The following is a 21,438-nucleotide window of genomic DNA, read 5'->3' on the forward strand; positions in this document are numbered from 1 at the left end:
TTTTGCAAAACCCAGCTTTATGCACATCAAGACTGACATGAGGTACAATTGAATTACTTATATTATTGCATATTGAAATTCCTCCAATCAGGCTTCCACAACTGCCATAGCATTGAAATAGCCCTAGCCAAAGTCACAATTGACATCCTCTGTGATTATGGTACATTAACCCTCTTTGCCCTCCCTATAACCATCAACATTGTTAACCACACCATCTTCTTCCAATACTCTATTGTTCGGCTCCATGGGATTGCCCTGGTTTGGTTGCACTCTTACCTATTTGATTATAGCTAAAGCAAGTCTCGATGGTTTCTCTTCCCACTCCTGCATCAGCCAAGGATCCATCCTCGGCCCCGTCCTCTTCCTCATCTGCACAATACCCCTTGGCGACATCATCTGCACACATGGCGCCTCAAATTTAAAATTCTAATCCTAGGGTTTAAAACGCTCCATGGCCTTGCCCCTTTCCAATCTCGGTTACCTCCTCCAGCCCAGAAGGCTCCTCCCCCAAACTCTGCATTCCTGACTCTGCAATTCCCTCCCTAAACCACTCTCCTCCCTTAACATACTCCTTAAAAGCTAATTCTTTGACTATACTTTTAGTGACCCCTTCTCTAATCTCGTCTTCTTTGGTTCAGTGTCCATCTTCTTCCCCTCACAGCCCCATGAAGCATCTTGTGATGTTTTTCTATCTTTAAAAAAGCTGCTATACAAGTGCAAGTTGTTTTAACATTATTCCAGCACCATTTTTACAAGCAGTTAAACTGCTCACTCACACTGCTTTGTGGTAGATGGCAGGACTTCACACATTTGTGTTCAATGACGAGCATGGAGTGCAGTTGGAGGTAATCTCACTCATCAATACTTTAAAGATTGTGCCAATGTTTATAGCTTCATTACTACTACTACTACTTTTGCATGATGGGTAAAGCTTTTAATGGGATGTCTAGTTTGGCTCTCCATTCACTGGCCTCCCAAGATGCCGAGTGGAGAAATGAGGTGCCGCCCGCAACAGATCTTAGTGGGCAAGGTGATGTGATGTGTTCCATGGTCTGGCACTTACGGCCGCAGTCACAATTCAGGTCGTCCCTCATCTTCCACTTGTGTAGCTGGCCGCCCTGTGCGGATTGGGTTGAGCGCTGCCCACCGTCTTCGAGGGAGGTCGAAGCCAAGGACCTCTGCTGTTGGGTCAGTGACGAGATGCTGGTCCTTTATGTTGTATGCGTCCCACGATTCCGTCCAGCTGGATAGTGGGTCGATACCAGCTGCATGAATATTGGCTGCTGTTTTCCCCAAGAGTGTGAAATTCACCTTGGGCAATAGTGCAAATCGGCAGCCCGTTTTACACTCGGAATAGAAAACTGGGCAGAGTGCAAAATGGGCTGCTGATTCACTGTCGCCCAAGACAAATTTCACTCCCGCTGTCTGTGAGCTCACTAATAGAGGTGGACATTTTGAAATAAGGCAGTGATAAAAGAAGGATGTCAGAGGCTACCAGAGGAAGTAGCAAAAAACCACACAAATTCTGTTTAAGTTGAGCAGGAAACCTGGAAAGGGACTTCCTGAATAGGGGGATCTCCTGCTTTTGAAGTGACGGGAGAACTCATTCAGATTTAAATATCAGCACATCCAAGATTAAAGAATTAACCCCTCGAATTCTGTTTTTGTAGCTGTCGCACAATAATGCAGCTGTTGTTGGAAAAGGTTACCCTTTGCACCTACTTCCTCCCTTTGTTTTTTTTTACTCTTGCAGGGATACAAATCGGAGGCACCAGCTATCCCTCTGCTATATTGCTTACGTGGCTATTCTACACTGGTGAGCCTGGATTGTATCTGCAGGCTATTGAACCGTGGAGGGTATCACCACCAACTCCAATCCTGTTCTCACATCCACGAACGTGCATTTTTAACTAAAGGTGACTGGGTAGTGCTCAAGAGCTAGAACCCTGCCTGATTGTTTATCCCTCCCTAGCCCAGAGGTGTTCAGGTTAATTGCAGTAGCGTAACTACCATTCCACCTGAAATCAGCCCATTCAGTGCAGACCAGGGATTGACTCTAGACCTTCTAGTCTGCATGGTTTAGTACTCCACTGGGTGGTGCCTTTACCCAGTAAGCCACTGGGAGAGCTCTTCCTTCAGTTTGTTTTGGGAAGCGTGGGGTACTAATATGAATGATTTCAAAACTGTATGTATTTTCCAAGACCATTTTTCTTCCTTCTGAAGCCTTCTCTTAACTTACCCTGGATTTATGGGAACAGTAGCATAGTGGTGATGCTACTGGACTAGTAATCCAGAGGCCTAGATTAATGACCAGGAGATGCGAGTCCAGATTCAGTTAATTAAATAAATCTGGAATAAAAAGCTAGTACCAGTAATGGTGACCATGAAATTACCGGATTGTCATAAAAACCCATCTGGTTCACTAATGTCCTTTAGGGAAGGAAATCTGCCGTCCTTACCTGGTCTGGCCTATACGTGACTCCAGACCCACAGCAAGGTGGTTGACTCTTAACTGCCCTCTGAAATGGCCCAGCAAGCCACTCAGTTGTACCAAACCGCTACTGCAGTGGTTCAAGGCGGCCGCTTACTACCACCTTCTCAAGGGCAATTAGGGATGGGCAATAAATGCTGGCCTTGCCAGCGATGCCCACATCCTGTAAACGAATATAAAAAAAGACGAGGTACATATTTAATTGGAAAGGTTGTTTTGACAGGAAAAAAAGTCTTCCATAATTTACTATGATAGAAGTAAGCAAAAAACGCACAAAAAAGATCCACCTACACAAAAATTAAGACCAGTGCTGGTCATGTTACAATTCTCCACTGACTCTAAATTAAATACAACCCGAATTGCATTGCCCCCTCTGAATAATATTACCCTCCCACTCTCCTGCTGAACAATGCAGCCACTGATGCACAAACAATGAGCGCTTGACAGTATTTCTAGAATATTATCAGCTTCTTGACACTCCGATCAGCAGTTTGCCTGGGGTGTGGAATTTAATGCAAGGCTATTTCTACACGTTGATTGAAATAAAGTGCCCACTCAGAAAATTTTCATGAAATATTCTGATAAATTACTCCTAGAATAAAATGGCAAAATTCAGCAATTTGGGGTAAAAATAATAAATATTGTGGCTTGACTGAGGGCTACAATGTCTACTAGTTAACTGAGTCTTATTACTCAGAGCTAGACTGATAGCTGTTGAGAAGAGGGCGGCGGTTGAAGGTCATATAGAAATGAGTAACAGTGCTGGACATATTTTCAGGAGAGGTAAGGGAAGGACCTTAAAGTAGGTGATCAACAGGAGGTACTGGAGAATAGGTGCACACCATGATAGACTATTCATATATGGATCTCAGATGGATCAGGCTTGATGCGTTGAATGGCATCTTCTTGCTCCAGACTTTATGATTTACATTGTAAATAGGAAAAGTAATGTTTCTCCTCGCATCTTCGACCCAACTTCACAATCACAGAAACCCCACAGTGCAGATAGAGGCCATTTCGGCCCATCGAGCCTGCACCGACACATATCCCACCCGATCCCCGTAACCCCTACACCAACACATATCCCACCCTATCCCCGTAACCCCACGTATTTAATCCCCCCCTAACACTAAGGGCCAATTTACCTAACTCGCACATCTTTGGACAAAAATGAACTATTTTTGACAAGTAATTATTGTCGGCTTTTTTTTTTTTTTTAAGTTTCTGCTTGAAACCCATCCCATTCTCTGACTGAAATGGTGCGCAACTAGCCCACCACTAATCTCGGTCACCATCGCTCGACCGTAACCCGGCTTCTCGTTCTCATTGTTCCCTCCCACTTCGGTGTCTTAATGAGAGTTCAAGTGCGAGCTATCAACACGTGGGCCTTAAAATTATCCTGCGTGAATATTAACATACATGTACAAAATAAATAAGTTAATGTGTCTGTTAAAACAGCAAAGTAAGTTCATGTAAACATGTTAAGCATTCATAGCCTAATACTCGCAGATAATGTTCCCTCTAACTCCCCCCCCCCGCGTGGGCCCTTTAAATTTGCTGCGCAGCCGCACATCTCTTCCAGCGGCAGCATTGGTTAGCGACCCTCGCGGGACCTCACGAGTGGCCGCGCACCTTCAAGGGAACATTGCTTGCAGAGTGCAATTTCAATACCATAGTTTGGATGGGAAAATCAATTGCCACCTGTTGGCAGCGGAGACACCCATGGGACCACTAGCCCGTGTACTGTACTATCTCAAACAACAGCTCACTCTTCACTTCTCCATCAGCATTTGCAGTCAACTTCATACAAACTCTGGATAAGAGCCCCTGATTTGAGTCATAAATGGGGTCTCACAGGACAGAGGTCATTTTAACTTTTGCCATTAGTATAAAAAGAGGCGATGCCATTGATGGAATGGAAAGTCCGGAGAGGTGTAAATTGGACGGCCCATCCGACATCACCTGTTTTACACTATCGCTAAAAGTTAAAATGACCCCCAAATTTCCAGAGAGTACAAGATTGGGAACTAAACTACTGTATACAAAAGGGCTATACTGCTGGGAACACACGATTTCAAGGAGGACGTCACTATAGTGATGGAACCCTTCCGTCAAAAATTCATCCAGGATTTAGTGACATACTTGAGATCTTATTTAGAATCAGGCGCCTGGCAGCACTTTTTCTACCCAAAGGGTAACATTCTTGGAGTAAATTATTAGGAAAGGTCATTGAAGCAGTAATTTGTTCAAGAGGCAATTTGATACACTTCTGGAGAAAGGAATTGCTAGATATGAGGAGGTGTTTGGGTGAGGGGGGATATTAAAAAGGAATGAATTGTAGCGCCCTATTGGCCTTTTCGTGTTCTCAATGTTCTTTTTTAAATATTCCATAGCAGTCAGCTTTAGATTGATGGCCTGTCTCCATCCGAATTGAGGCAACCACTTAATTCGAGCTGGATTCGAACAGAGCGGAGGCTCGCTGGACAACATGGTTCATTCCCCTCAGCCCCATGTTCTTTTGTTTGCTGGGAAAAATGAACCAAAATGTGAGTTCAAACCACTTGGCCTCAGCTTCACCAAAACAGCCAAATTTGGGCAGGTTTCGATCTGTAGCTCAGTTCCATGCTCACTCTTAATTAAGTACCTACCATTTTTTAACAAACAGTCCTGAAGCTATGACTCATGATCACTTCATAAAACTGCCACCGAGGGTTTAGCATATGCTGGCTGGGAATGTTACAATGACACAGAATAAATAGAGGGGTTCAAAAGGGGTCAGAAACTGGGTCTACAGCTTTCAAATGTCATTTGGACCCCAAGATTGCATTTCAGCCTTCGAGCACACTTTCAAACATCTGTTATTTTTACATCTCATGGAAAATCTTAGCAATTCTCAGTCAACACCCTTCTGCCTGCACTTGATCCTATTACTAAGGTTACTTTCATCAGGCTGCAAAATACCCCAACCTTATCCGGATATTCCTAGTTCCTGGACCCAAGTACATAACAACACACTCTCAATACATTGAATTGGAAGATCCCAAGTACAGTAACAAACAGCAAAAACAGGCATACGTTAAATAAAAACAAGTGGGTAATATCATTGCAGTACCATATTCCCATTCATGTTTTACAACAAGCGCTCCCTTCTCCTGACAGCCTGTCCACATTATGAATTCATGCTGGTAAATTTAGCTCTCTTTGAAAATATGAAGCAAAGAAATGGTGATGTCCGCCAGATGTGAAAGGCTCCAGGCAAACCGATATACCCCATTTGGTCATACCCCGCAGTCACCTGGGTGTGTATTAAAGATCAAACTTCAGTAGGCAGGTTCTTCTGATCCTGTTCCCGCCTGGCATCCACACACGCACTTTCCAGAATAGGTCACTAGATAGCAATCAGGAGCATGAATCCTGGCTGATTTCTACCCTCCTTAGTCTGGGGACACCAAAGTCGATTTTAGTGCCCCAACTGTTCCCTTGGCCGAGATCAACTGACTCCGCACCAACTGGCTGTTTCAATCTGAATATTTATCATTTTAAATGAAAATTCCAACTGTTATCTGCAGAATACGAAGAAGAACAGTTTTTATAACCTGAACTACCAGAAAAAAAGAGAACCTGTATTGAACACAATGGAAAATATTAACCACTACAACACATTTAGTTAATAGGACTTAAGCCTGTACAAAGAGACAGGGTCAAACAAGTGGGTCACAGGCCTGACTGAGCAATATATGGGGTGTGTCACCTGATCTGTGACACTTTTGCTGACCGTCGGGTATCCTTTTTTTATTGGCGAAATCAGCGTCACCGACTTAAGTCAGGAAGCCTATGTACTCAAACAGAGGAAGGATCCAAATTCTGTGATAGGATCAAGGTCTCATCAGTTAAGGTCCCAATGCTCTTCATGGAGAGACTAAGCAGAGATCCACATTACCTGCAGGAACACTTGAGGTATGCATGTGATATTTTTATTTTGATAAGCCAGGTACCCAATATGTGTGGAAACCAGTCATCATATTTTAAAATCTCCAATTCAAGCTCCTGAGAAATCTAACCCCAGTTGTAGGGTTTCTGCTTGCCCAGTATGGAATGCAAACTTTCTCTCAGTACGGTCACATCGTACTTACCCTGGTTCGGAGAACTGAGGCGCAGTTTGAAAGAGCCTAGGATTAGAAATCCCTAAATATGAGCAGCGGTACTGCTGGAGTTCAACTAGCCAAAGCCATACAGCTTAACAGAGCAGATGACTGGTCAGCTTGTCCAGTTAGGATCACCCTAAAACAGTAGAGCTTCAACTTGAAGGGTTATCTGGGGCCAATTGAGAAGGATCCAATCCCCTAGTGACAGCCTTCCAGGTTCCATTAGTCACCCCAGCTGATTGCTCAATTACCAACAACATACTGTGCAACTGTCTGCTTCAGATAATAGACCAAGTCTGCCATGGAGAATTGACCTGGTTCCAAACTTCCAGTGCCAGGTGTGTCATATTATAGCCAGCTCAACTTCAAAGAGGCCTCGCCTACCTCGCTCGCCCTGGGAGGATAGTCAGGAATTGGTCATTAGATAATTGGCAAGCACAGGTTTGAGCCCTCACTAGGAACTCCTCAGAACTGGCATGGTGAGCAGCACAGCTCACTATAAAATGTTGAAGAATCCTTTAACAAAAAGTGATTAAAGCCCTGTGTATATACACAATGGAACATTTTTTGTTTTGTTTCCAGGTGCAAGTCAGTGCTAAATGATAAAGAACTGGAGCAAAACCTGCCTGAAAGGTTAAGTGCTGTTGTACTCAATTTGCTGGTAAAGCTCATTTGTACAATAATTGAATAATCATTCACAGCACCAGGTGCAGAGTCAGATGCATTTAGAGAGCACAAAAGTGGTTGGGAAAAAAAAATTACGTGCAAGTTAAATTTAAAGGGAAAGGGCGTGCCACAACAAAAAATTAAAAACTCTAAAAAGCTTCAGAGCCTTAAAAAAGACTCTCAACCCATTAGCAGCCTTCAACAAGGCTGAAGGAACAGGGCATGAACAAATGGCAGGCAGAACTGTTGGGAAGCCAAGGTACTGGCATGACTCTACAGACACATGTCAAAGCAGCCCAGCACCAAGCTCCCTGTTTGATATCTGTTGAAGTCGAGGTGGTGCTGCACGAACCACCATCAGCATTAGTTGGGCCAAAGTGAGGTAATTACTCCTCTACAGATACAATTTTGTAGGGGGCCATCAGGAGAGAATGGAACACCTCTCAAGACAGCCTAAACTGCCTGGCATCTCTCCATGGGTCCTCCTCCTCCTTCTGAACACATCAGTTCAGAGGATTCTCATTTGGAAATCTACTGATGCCCATAATAACGCTGGTGGCAAGCAAATGATAAATTAATAGCTAGCAAAAAGGCTCACTGGAGCCTAAAATTGTCAGCAGAATTTCTTTTCTCTTTAAATTAACTAAATGGACCAGAAAGGGCAGTAAAATCACTTTATATGAGCCTTGCCCCCTTTCACATGAACTAATGTAGCTTCTGCCTGTTTTAGTTAGGAGCTTCCAACACCGACTCCAGATCCAAGTGGAAAATCGAATTAGACCGAAAGTAGATGGAGATCAGATGGAACTGTGGGGCCTTTATTTTAGCAGTCCCCAGCAGCTGCCCAAAACAGGTGCCCAACTTAGCACTCCAGAACCCGAACTGTGCCCGTATTAGGAAGGGATGGAGATGAAAATTGGCCCCAATGCTTTTGTTTCCTGATTTCTACTGGTACAGTAAAGATAAATCACCAGTAAGGTATTAACTGAACTGGTTTGTACTCCTGCCCCAAGGGAGCGATGCTGCAGAATGCAAAGTTAATGGTCTACGTTTTAATTCAAAAATGCCAACTTCACAACCAGCCTAAGGCTGAGGCTGGACAATTATCCCCTTGCCCTACCTATGAATGGAACTTAGCTACTGTTTGAGTGTTCTATCTATGCAAACAGGGTCATGGTATGGGTGTTGTTTTCTTTACGCTTTTACTCTGTTTAGGGAGGAGGTGGTGGTATAATAGCCAACTGTTCAGGAAATGCCTGCTGCCTTAAAGCGAATAGGTTTAGATACAAGTGTCTTGCAAATTGAATTTTTCAGCACTGATCAGAATATTTACCTGAACTAAAGCAAACCACGATAAGCTGGAATATGCGTGCCTGCAATAGTTAACATGCAATTTAAGGACTATTATCTGTTGAGTTCACAACACCTGAAGCAGGCTATTGTAAAAAGTGAGCAAGGTTTCCACAGGAAAAAATACTTCATATATTGAGGTAGAAATTGGTATACATTGCGCCCTTTTTTCGGGTATAAAAATGGCACAAAGCATACCAATTTGTGGGGCGACCTGCGCCCAATTGACACAGGCGTTGGCCCCACTGATAAATTTGTGGGGCCTTTATTTTAGCCGCCCCCAGCAGCTACCCAAAACAGGTGTTACTAATGCAAAAAGAAAATACTGCAGATGCTGGAAATCTGAGCTGTTGAAGGGCCCCTTTACAAAATTAGTTACCGATGAGTGGGCAGGTGTCGGGCCAGCCCCTCTCAAGATTCTTAATCGGCCCCTGCGACCACCAACTAAAGGCAAGTTATTTTTATTTTGTTTTTAAAAAAACCTTACCTGTGGAGCCAGGAGGAGCAGGAGTATGCCCCCTGACTCCACAGTCCTAACGATTGCCCTCTTCCATTGCCCGCTCCAACACCCCATCGCAGAACTTACCCAAGGCAGGTAGCCCAAAATGGACTTTTCTCGTGGCGTGAGCTTCCTGTCAAGATGTGACCGGTGCCAACAACTCGTCCCAAATTTGTAGATGAGGCCCGAGGACCAATTCCTGGCAAAAATGGGCCCAAAGTCATTTCTACCCCATTGTATTTTAATGAATCTAATATTACAGTTGTTTGAGCTTTTGTTACAGAATGATAGACATGCGTGGCTACCTGAGCAGGTAGATGTCTCATCTGAAAGATGGAACATCCAACAATGTGGTACTCCCTCTGCTGCAATGAAGTGACAGCCCAGAATTATATGCTCAAGTCGTGGAGTGGAGCTACAACCACAACCTTCTGATTCAGAAGGGAGAGTGCTATAACTGATGAAGGTATGAATTATGGTCGTGACAGTAGAGCAGGATAGGTGGAGGCAGGCAACATTTGGAGATGAAATAAAATGATCTCGATAATGGATCAAATGTAATGGAGGATCTGAACTCAGGAACAAGCAGCACTCTACAGTTTAACACTACTGGGCTTAACCTAAAGAGGCAGCCAGGGAAGCCCAAGCCGAAAGTACATAGGTAGGTGTTTGTGGGGGGCCCAACAGGATAGTCTTCAGTTCCTGACATTTAGCTGAAACAACATTCAGCTCAGCCAGGTCTGTGTTTGGCAGGTAGTTGGAAAGTTGCAACAACCTTAGGCTCAATGGAGGAGAGTGCATCATTGCTTTTGTAGTATTCATTTGCAAAATACCCTGTTCATGTGGACTAACTCATTTGCTGCTTGCTTTTTCAAAAAAAGTACACAAAATCTGTCAATTTAATTTAATCCAGAACAAAAGGAATATCAGAGGCAGGAATTATTTCAGCCAAAAATAAGGCTACATTGGAATCATTTTGTCACAGTATTCAGTCTATTTAATTTTATCAATTTAACAAACTCATTGGGGGCAGTGTTACATTATGATGAACTGTATTGCATAATTTACTGAATTTACTATAATCCAATCTGACATTTCAGTGCAGTACTGAAGAAGTGCTGCCTCGTTGAAGGTGCCCTCTTTCAGATGAGACGTTAAACCGAGGCCCCGTCTGCCCTCTCGGGTGAATGTAAAAGACCCCATTGCACTCTTCAAAGAAGAGCAAAGGAGATCGGGTCAATATTTAGCCCTCAACCATCATCACTAAAACAGGTTATCTGGTCATTGCTGTTTGTGGGGCCTTGCTGTGTGCAAATTGGCATCTGCAGTTCCCTGCAATACAATGATGACTACATTTCAAAAAGTACTTCCTTGGTTATAAAGTGCTTTGGGATGTCCTGAGGCCATGAAAGGCACTATATAAATGTAAGGAGTAGATTTTCCCGAACCTGTCGGGAAGAAGGCGGGACTTCCCCTTTCGGGTTTTTGACCCGCCTACTTCGACGTCCGGCCAATCCGCGCGATTTTCCCTTGATTGACCTTGCTGAGCCCGCTGGGCGGGCTCAGCAGGCCAATTAAGGGTCACCCAGCAACAGGTGACATCACAGACTGCAATTTCATCTGTCAAGAGTTTTTGACAGATGAAATATCAGTGTCTCACAGCTGTTTGAAGCTGTGAAACACTGACAGTCTGAGTTCTGACATGAGTCATTCTGCACAGACTCAGTTAGAACTCTTACCGGCACTCAAAGCTGAAGGCTGTCACTTTTCACAGATCGCAGCCGTTCAGCTTTCAGTGCCGGGTGAGTGATGGGCTCCTGACGGCTACAGGAAGAAAGGCTGTGAAGGCAAGTACAGGTAAGTAAAAGCTCTTTACACACTTTAGACACACCAAACACACTTACCTTTACACTCATGCACCCATCACTCACCTGAGCGCCAACATCGCGACCCCTCCAGCTCCTTCAACCCGACGGCCCGCCTGCTCTAACCTGGCGTGGTTTGGAGCTGTCGGGAAACCCATACGAAACCCCTCAAAATAGGGATTAGGCTAAAAACTGCCTGTTAACAGGCAGTTAATTAGCACTAATCCCTTCCCGCCTGGTTTCGGCGGGTCCCAGTGCGGGGCGGGTACCCGCCGCCCCTGAAACTTACGTGGGGCGGGGTTTTGGGCGGGATGGTGGCGGGACCCCCAAATTTGGGATTTCCCCCCACCACATGCCTGAAACCCCGCCTGACGGCTGGGGGAAAATCGAAGCCTAAGTGTCTTCCTTTCCTTCCTTTATGTAAGTTTTGAATCCAACTATTACACATGCATTGATAATTAGGCAACTAGGACAGATAATTACTTGGCAATCAATTCAATATGGAGAGTGATAAAAGGCCAGGGGGGGGAAAATTGGGTATCGCCCACTTTGGAGCGCTAATATCGGCCGGGCGCAAAGTTTAGCGCCCGGCTCTAATTATCGCTTCCGACTGCAAAATTCGCCTCTATCGCCCCTGGAGGTGATTTGAGCACTAAATCAGGCGCTACACACCTCTCTTAAGGTGCAAACGTCAGGGAGCGAGGCAGTACCTCAGAACGCTACCGAAGTTCAGGCGATGCCAATTACCAGGGAAGCCAGACACACTGGCGTTCTTAAAGGGGCGGGGCCATCTTGCTGGCCAGCCACTCCCTGCTCATTACAGCCTTGAATCTCGGCCTGGAGAGACCTCGAAAGCAATTGTGTTGGAAGCACTAATGGATAGGACCAGGGAAAGAGTTCAGCACTTAGGAACCTCAAAAGTGGTGCTGAGGGCCAAAACTCCTTAGGACAGCGTTAAATCTCTGCAGACGTCTCTCTCCCTCTCAACCTGCGTGTACCAAAAATTTTTCCGACAAGAAAAGGCAGGAAGCACCCGCCTTTAAATAGCGCTCCCCCAGAGCCTTCCCGACTTGAAAACGTCCCCCTCTACCTATCGCTCCTAGCGGCAGGCACTAAGGCAGGGGGGCGAGACTCAATATCCGGTCCGGGGCGCTACACGCTCGACTGATGTCACGATCTGCGGGTGCAGGAGATCGTGGCGGTAGTGTTTAGCACTGCTGCAAAATGACTGGTCCATTTCGCGAGCAGCGCTAAAATCGCCGCGCTCAGGCGCTAATTTCCTAGCGCCCCGTTAGCGACCCTCAGGCGCCAACGGGAGGCACTAACCAATCAAATTTCCCCCCCCCCCCCCGGATGATCTGTAGAGGCTTATTATGTTGGTACGGGTATAAATTCATTTTTTGCTCATCACATTTTATATTACTGAGGGGAGGAATGTCAGTGGTGGTTAGTGGAACATTTTCCACTTTAGCACAAAGTATCAACATGAAACAGTCCCGGGCCAGGTCCAGTTCAGGCTGGATGAAAAATAAAGCTTCTTCTACATTTCTCCAACAAAGACCCTTGACCTGAACATCATAGGAGCGCCCATTCCTGCTGGAACCTTTCCAGTTCTGAAATTAGCTAACTATCTGTGCGTGGGGGAGCTGCAAGTATTGGCATGCTTCCAGGACCCCCCCAGTCCTAACTTCTGAAAGACAATGTCAGCTACCCAGAGACAGTGCTATAATTTCAGAAAATGTGTTTAACTAGGGACGCAGCAACAGAAGCAAGTCAACACATAGAGAAAGAATGCAGAAATTTCAAGGCGCTGTGTTCAGGGTGCACAGTGTGCCTGTCCCCGAATTTACAGATACCTGATGACCACATGGACCCTCTTATGGGCCTGAGAGTCCATGGAACCTAGTTTGAAAACCTATGCAATAAGATTGGTGCTGAATTATCGTGATTGACAAACTCTAAAGCATAGTTTTTAAACTCCCGGCGGGAGTCGGAGAGACAGAGGGGCCGAAGCAGGCAGCAAACCATCTGGTTCCCCCCCCACCCGCAGCATGAGGCCTCATCTGTGTGCTGGTCATCAGTCTCCTGCCCGAACCTGGTGGGCGGCCCTAACTGGCCGATGGGCGAGTGCGTGATTCTGGGCAGGAGGCTACCGCTGGGAACTCGAAGGCAGTTAGGTTAAGTGCATGGGGTGGGTGGGCAGGGAGGCGGTCTGGAGGGCATAGTGATTGCGGTGGAGGGCGGGATGGGTCGGGGGGTGGGGGCGCAGGAGAAAGAGAATTCCAGGCAGGTGAGACCCAAGGTTTTCTGGTGGGGCTCAGAGGAGCTCCTCCTGACCCACAAGGAAACCAGAAAGAAATTTTCTGGCCCCGGATCCGCTTGCCGCCAAGTTTGCACAACAGCTTCCCCGCTCAGGCCTCGGTAAAAATTGCAGTTGGGCCACAGTGACGTCACTGGAGCCCGATCTACATAATTGGGGAAGGACCCCGCTGCCTTCTAGTAGGTGTCTCGCGCGCCTGCTGAAAACAGCAGCTTAAAATTGTATCTGGCGGGGAAGACTGCGGGATGGGCGACTGCAGGTTGGGCGGGGGGAGACTGCGGGATGGGTGGGGGTAGACTGCGGGATGAAGACTGCGGGATGGGTGGGGGGGCAAGACTGTGGGATGGGTGAGGGTAAGACTGCGGGATGGGTGGGGGGGTAAGACTGCAGGATGGGCGGGGGTAAGACTGCAGGATGGGCGGGGGTAATACTGCGGGATGGGCGGGGGATAAGACTGCGGGATGGGCGGGGGATAAGACTGCGGGATGGGCAGGGGGGTAAGACTGCGGGATGGGCGGGGGTAAGACTGCGGGATGGGCGGGGGGAAGACTGCGGGATGGGCGGGTGGGAAGTTGCTGCCCCTGGTTTTAACTGCTTGGCCTCCAGTTTCTGTCAGGTGGGCAGGGTTACAATCAGGCCTTAAGAGTTGCCATGAGGTTGTCTAAAATGCAAAATTTTACAAGATATCAAAGAATGCGATTCCATTAATCTGGGCCAAGTTCCAGATTTGAAAGGATAGTATGCAAATTGGCTACTGTGATCAAGCTTCAAACTTTATGTATTAAAGCCTTTCATGTGTTGTTGCTGCTCTCCTATTCCCACAAATGACGGCTTCATCCAAGAAAAGCTGGGACCAGCAGTATTCCTTAATTAGGTCCAGCTCTGCCAATATAAAATCTATTTTTAAACTACAGAGACATTTTTACCTATAAAAACTCCTTCGTTTCTTCTTTGTTGAAGAAGCCAAAGCAGGTTTGGGCACGTCTGTCTCTCTAATTAGCTGTGCTATTAGCTCCAGATTCAATTGAAACAGACCGTTTGAAATTATACAGCACATATCCCTGGCACAGTTGGGATTTCGACATCACCCAAAAATATCACATACACATTCCATCTAGTAAATGTATGTTATTTTATTACTTTGTGACAAAGAGATTATTCATTTTGTAAAACTGACTTCCAGAACTGGCCAGGAACAGCCTGATCCTAATGTTAAAACTTCAGCAGTAATCCAGAACTTTTTAATTTAAAAAAATCAGCAATTTGGAATTTGTAATACTGTAGTATAAGGTTTGTTTCATATGTTTGTTCGGATTTGGGAACAGGAGTTAAGGCTTGTATGGACTGTCATACTGTTAATCTTAATCCACTTGTGACAGGATCAAATTTAGCTATTACAAATTGCTATGGGATGTTTCTGAGCTACAGTGGTAGCTCACCCACCTCTGAGTCAGAAGGTCATGGATTCAAGTCCCACTCTAATCTAGGCTGACCAGTGTTGTACTGAGGGAGTGCTGCACTGTTTTGAGATGCCGTCTTTCGGATGAGACATTAAACGGAGACCCTGTCTGCTGTCTCAGGTGGATGCAAAAGATAAATTGAAAATGCCCACTTCACTTCCTCGACTGGGAGAGCTGGTACCAGAAGTGCAGGAGATGAGGAGCTCAGCATACCTGCCTCCACCATGAGATGTTTCAGTGGATGACGGGGGCAAAACCACAAAGAAGAACAGAGAATTGACGGCTGTGGTATGCAAGGCTGCCCTCGCACAACTCCCAGGGGGCAGACTGAACATTAACAAAAGCTCGGGTGTAGGCGATCTGCCCTCTCCAAGGAATGGTGGACGGTGCATTAGAGGGAAAAAATAGCATGAGGGGGTGGTTTCTCACCGTCCTGTCAGTCAGACCTAGAGTTATGAAGCCCAATGTCACTGGGCTTATTTTCTGCTAAACCATCATTTCTTGTCACACAACATTCTGGGACAGTGCATGTGATATTATTGGGTCATGCTGAAATTCCAATGGTGACAGAGATAATGTGCTGAGAAATTTTAATCTGTCTTTTTAAATTGAGTTTGGAGCTAATGCCAGATTTATATGTCAGGATGTGGAAATATTTCTATAATTGTGCTCCACTGATCTGAGGTGGCCTTTGTTCTTTTGCATCTGGGATGTAATACACCTACTGTTCCTTATTATCTGCAATCTATCCATGGATTAACCCCTGAACAAAACTGAAATCAAACCATGTCACATCTTAGGCAACAGTGCTGAAATACACTGTAAAGCCAGATTATTAATTATTTTTAAATTTGTACTTGGGATGTGGGCGACACCAGCAAGGCAACATTCATTGCCCATCCCTAGTTGTCTGTGGGCATTAAGAGTCAATCATGTAGTGTGGGTTCAGAGTGACATGTAGGCCAGATCGAGTGGGGCGACAGGTTCATAGAAACATAGAAACATAGGGGTTGATTTTCATTAAGCTGTCTGAAAGGAGGCGGGACTACAACATTCGGGTTTTAGTCCCGCCTACATCGACGTCCGGCCAATCCACGCGATTTTCCCTTGATTGACGTTGTTGAGCCCGCCCAGTGGGCTCAGTAGGCCAATTAAGGGCCACCCGGCAACAGGTGACATCACAGACTGAGGTCTTGACAGATGAAATATCAGTGTTTCACAGCTGTTTGAAGCTGTCAAACACTGACAGTCTGACTTCTAACCTGAGTCCTTCTCCACAGACTCAGTTAGAACTCTCACCAGCAATGAAAGCTGAAGGCTGTCACTTTTGACAGATCGCAGCCATTCAGCTTTCAGTTCCGGCTGAGTGATGGACTCCCGACGCCTACAGGAAGAAAGGCTGTTAAGGTAAGTACAGGTAATTTAAACTTCTTTACACACTTTAGACACACCAAACACACTTACCTTTGCACTTATGCACCCATCACTCACCTGAACACCGACATCGCGACCCCTCCAAGTCCTTCAACCCGACGGCCCGCCTGCTCTAACCTGGCGTGATTTGGAGCTGTCGGGAATCCCACACGACACCCCTCAAAATAGGGATTAGGCTAAAAACTGCCTGTTAACTATCTGTTAACAGGCAGTTAATTGGCAGTAATCCCTTCCCGCCTCGCGTCGGCGGGTAGCCGCCTCCTCTGAAACTTACGTGGAGGCGGGTTTTGGGCGGGTTGGTGTCGGGACCCCCGAATTTGGGATTTTTGCCCCCTGCCCGCCTAAAAGCCTGCCTCATGGCACACTGAAAATCTAGACCATAGAAGATAGGAGCAGGAGTAGGCCATTCGGCCCCTGCTCCGCCATTCAATGAGATCATGGCTGATCATCCAAATTCAGTACCCCGTTCCTGCCGTCTCTCCATATCCCTTGATCCCTTTAGCCTTAAGAAATATATCTAACTCCTTCTTGAATATATTTAATGAATTGGCCTCTACTGCCTTCTGTGGTAGAGAATTCCACAGGTTCACCACTCTTTGGGTGAAGAAATTCCTCCTCATCTCTGTCCTAAATGGCTTACCCCTTATCCTTAGACTGTGACCCCTGGTTCTGGACTCCCCGGCCATCGGGAACATCCTTCCTGCATTTAGTCTGTCTAGTCCTGTTAGAATTTTATAAGTTTCAGTGAGATCCCCTCTCATTCTTCTAAACTCCAGCGAGTACAAGCCCAATCGACCCAATCTCTCCTCATACATCATTCCTGCCATCCCAGGTATCAGCCTGGTGAATCTTCGCTGCACTCCCTCCATGGCAAGAACATCCTTCCTCAGATAAGGCATTCCCTTTCCTGTTACGTTTTTAATGACAAAGAACAACAACAACTTGTATTTATATAGCGCCTTTAACATAGTAAGACGAGAAAGACGCTTCACAGGAGTGTTAAAAGACAAAAATTTGACACTGAACCATTTAAGAAGAAATAAGTGCAGATGACCAAAAAGCTTGGTCAAAGAGGTAAGTTTTAAGGAGCATCTTAAAGGAGGAAAGAGAGGTGGCGAGGTTTAGGGAGGGAGTTCCAGAGCTTAGGGCCTTGGCAACAGAAGGCACGGCCACTGATGGTTAATCAGGAAAGCTCAAGAGGGCAGAATTAGAGGAGCGCAGATATCTCGGGGGGGGTTGTGGGGCTGAAGGAGATTACAGAGATAGGGAGGGGCGAGGCCATGGAGGGATTTGAAAACAAGGATGAGAATTTTGAAATCGAGGCGTTGCTTAACCGGGAGCCAATGTAGGTCAGCGAGCACAGGGGTGATGGGTGAACGGGACTTGGTGCAAGTTAGGACACAGGCAGCAGAATTTTGACTCACCTCACGTTTACGTAGGGTAGAACATGGGAGGCCAGCCAGGAATGCATTGGAATAGTCAAGTCTAGAGGTAACAATGGCATGGATGAGGGTTTCAGCAGTGGATGAGCTCAGGCGGGGGCAGAGACGGGCGATGTTACGGAGGTGGAAATAGGCGGTCTTAGTTATGCCGCAAAGAACAGCTTTGGTGGTTATTTCCTTCGGTGCCAGCTCTCAAGGTACCAGATTATTCGATTGATTTAATTTCTCAACTTGTCACGGTGTGATTTGAACTCACATGTTCGATGTTGACAATCCAGTACCATAACCACGATACTACCATACTCCAGTAATGCATGCAAAAGGTTTTATCTGTATTTGGCTGACAAAGGGTAAGTCAGCATTAGCATTAAACCACTTCTCCTGCTTTCACAATGCACAGCATCACTTTCAGACAGTTTCTGTACACATTGTATACCAGCTATTTTAAAGAATGAATGTTATGAAGCAGACAAAACCTGCAGACACGAATCATTTCTCAGATTAAAGGCATACCATCCTATTATTAGAACTTTTTTTTTCCTACAAATTCCTCTTTTGATTAAATTCCTCTCATTCTTAACTGTCAGCCTCAACAGGCCTGAGAGAGAAGTCAAGAACAAGCAAGCGATTGTGGACAGCTACGAAATAGAATTTTAAAAGTGTCAGGTCATTCAGTGCCATAGCGTTTTAATAAAGCAATATTACAAGGACGATGTTGAGCGTCTTAAAACTTTGAAGTGAAATAAAGAAAGAAAAATACATTTTTGATTTATTTGTGTGATAAAGGCTGCCCACACGTACTTCATTTGTTTTGATTTAGAAGTTTCATTTATGTGAAACCACATGCAGCATTTAAACCCACAATTGTTTGAGAAGTTTAGTAAAATTATACCAAATTGGTTCCATTTCAACAGTAAGATTTGTTATTTGAACCACAACTGCAAAAGGAAGTATAAAGAAAAGGTTTATGGTTTCTGTACGAACTTTGGAACAGTAAAATTATGTAAAACAATTTTTACAAAAAGGACATGAGTTCAATTCTTCAGATGCTTTGTTGGCAAATCATTATGGAAGCTGTGGTAAACCACTTTTATAGTTCACTATCGTTACACTATAGTTATCACTGTTATATCGTTACTCTATGGTTATCACTGTTCACACTGTTGTATCACTATACGAGGTCGCCTCTTGTCACGCTGTTATACCTGGGCTGACCACTGCTGACTCCGCCCATGGCTCCACCTACCTGCCCAGGTATAAAGGTGGTCGACTGGCTGGTATTCCTCCTTGTTGGATCCGATCACCCACGAGGGTGGGCTCTGTTATTTAGCCAATAAAAACCTATAGTTACTTTCTTAACTCGTCGCTTTTCATTGGATGAATTGATAGGTATATCAATTTTATTGGCTAAATTTTAAAATGTCGTTACTTGAGCAGCCAAACGACCAGCCAAACGACCAGCCAAACGACCAGCCAGACGCCCAGCTACAACAGCCACAGCAGCCGGCCTGGCTGCGAGCCCTCCGACCACCGTACCTGGATCTAAACCCACAGGCAGCAAACTCAGCCCTCGACTTCGAACACTGGCTGAGCTGTTTCGAATCCTACCTGGGAGAATCCGGCGTGCCTCAGAAATCCAAGCTAAGAGTTCTGACCGCCCAAGTGAGCCCTAAAGTATTCGCACTCATCCGGGACCTTAAAACATACGAGGCCGCCATCAACCTGCTGAAACAACAGTACCGGAGCCCGGTAAATTCTATGTATGCCAGACATCTCCTAAGATCCCGCCCGCAACAGCCAGGAGAGTCTGTAGATGAATTTTTACGGGCGCTACAAGCACTCGGCAGGGACTGTGACTTTAAAGCGGTAACGGCAGCAGAAAATACTGAAGATAATATCCGCGATGCCTTCGTGAAAGGCCTGCGCTCCGACTACTCACGGCAAAGACTGCTTGAAGCTAAGGACCTCGACCTGAACACAGCTGCAGCCCTCGCTCGCTCCCTAGAAGTGGCCCATCGGGACCTCGAGGCGTACTCCAGGTACTGTAATTTGCGACCCTGGGACTCGGGACCGACCCCGACCGCAATACCCCTCGCAGCGCCGCCCCTGGGACCTACCTCAGCGTCGGCGTCCCGGACCCGATCGGGACCGCCACCCCCGGTACCGGCTGCGACATCGGACCCCCGTGATCGGGCCGCCGGCTGCTTCTTCTGCGGCCAGGCGAAACACCCGAGGGCGCGCTGCCCAGCGAGAAACGCGACGTGCTCAAGCTGCCTGAAGAAAGGCCACTTTGCTAAGGCCTGCAGAGGGAGATCAACAGAGGCCAGCAGTGCCTCATGTGAGTTGTGGGGGTGGCCATCTTCCATCAAGGCCACAGATGCCAGCATCCCCACGTGTGAGTCATGGGGGCGGCCATCTTTGATCCAGGCAACCGACACCAGCAGTGCCTCATGTGAGTTGTGGGGGCAGCCATCTTCTCCGCCATTTGGTCCAACCTCGTGGGCGCCGCCATTTTACCCACCTTCTCTGCTCTAAGGAGAGCAACCCCAGCTTCTCCAATCTATCCACGTAACTGAAGTCCCTCATCCCTGGAACCATTCTTGTAAATCTTTTCTGCACCCTCTCCAAGGCCTTCATATCCTTCCTAAAGTGCGGTGCCCAGAATTGAACACAATACTCCAGTTGAGGCCGAACCAGTGTTTTATAAAAGTTCATCATAACTTCCTTGCTTTTGTACTCTATGGGCTCGATTTTGTCAATGGGGAGCTTTTGGAGGCGGGACTCCCACTTTTTGGGTTGTAGTCCCGCCTCCATCGACCTGTGGCCAACCCACGCTATTTTCCCTTGATTGACCTTGTTGAGCCCGCCCAGCGGGCTCAGCAAGCCAATTAAGGGCCACCCGGCAACAGGTGATGTCACAGACTGAAATTTCATCTGTCAAGACGTGTTGACAGATGAAATATCAACGTTTCACAGCTGTTTGAAGCTGTCAAACACTGACAGTCTTACTTCTAACCTGAGTCCTTCTACGCAGACTCAGTTAGAAATCTCACCGGCACTGAAAGCTGCAGGCTGTCACTTTTGACAGATCGCAGCCATTCTGCTTTCTGTGCCGGCTGAATGATGGACTCCCGACGCCTAGAGGAAGAAAGGCTGTTAAGGTAAGTACAGGTAATTTAAACTTCTTTACACACTTTAGACACACCAAACACACGTACCTTTGCACTCATGCACCCATCACTCACCTGAACACTGACATCTCGACCCCTCCAAGTCATTCAACCCGATGGCCCGACTCCTCTAACTTGGCGTGGTTTGGAGCCATCGGGAATCCCACACGACAACCTTCAAAATAGGGATTAGGCTAAAAACTGCCTGTTAACTACCTGTTAACAGACAGTTAATTGGCACTAATCCCTTCCCGCCTCGGGTTGGCGGGTCCCAGTGTGGGGTGGGTACCCGCCTCCTTTGAAACTTACATGGAGGCGGGTTTTGGGCAGGATGGTGTCAGAACCCCCGAATTCGGGAATTTAACCCCCCCCCCCCCCGCACGCCTCCAATCCCGACTCCACGGCACACTGAAAATCGACCCCTAAGCCTCTATTTATGAAGCCCAGGATCCCATATGCTTTTTTTTAATTGGGTGGTGCATTCATCAACTGAGCCACCAAGGGAGTAAACAGACCAAGCGCATCATAATATCAATTAATTGACCTCTGGGTCGAGCGTGCCTCCAGTACATCACTCCGCTGTGCTATTATTCTGT

At 46.4% G+C, this 21,438-nt stretch overlaps 1 protein-coding gene across 4 annotated transcripts in view; it reads right to left on the reverse strand.

Annotated features, from left to right (window-relative positions):
- The window catches only part of gas7b (growth arrest-specific 7b), a 463,752-nt gene that overhangs the window by 258,124 nt on the left and 184,190 nt on the right, over window positions 1–21,438 (reverse strand). The window contains exon 1 of one of the 4 annotated variants that reach the window (XM_085963376.1): window positions 6,625–6,775. The exons of the other annotated variants lie outside the window; for them this stretch is intronic. The gene's annotated coding sequence lies outside the window, so the exon portion shown is untranslated. Of the gene's footprint in view, window positions 1–6,624; window positions 6,776–21,438 lie in introns of those variants that run through there. 4 annotated transcript variants of the gene reach the window in all.

Source organism: Somniosus microcephalus, chromosome 21 (genome assembly GCF_052327205.1).
Source record: "Somniosus microcephalus isolate GS21.2 chromosome 21, FLI_Smic_1.0, whole genome shotgun sequence".
Taxonomy (NCBI): Eukaryota; Metazoa; Chordata; class Chondrichthyes; order Squaliformes; family Somniosidae; genus Somniosus; species Somniosus microcephalus.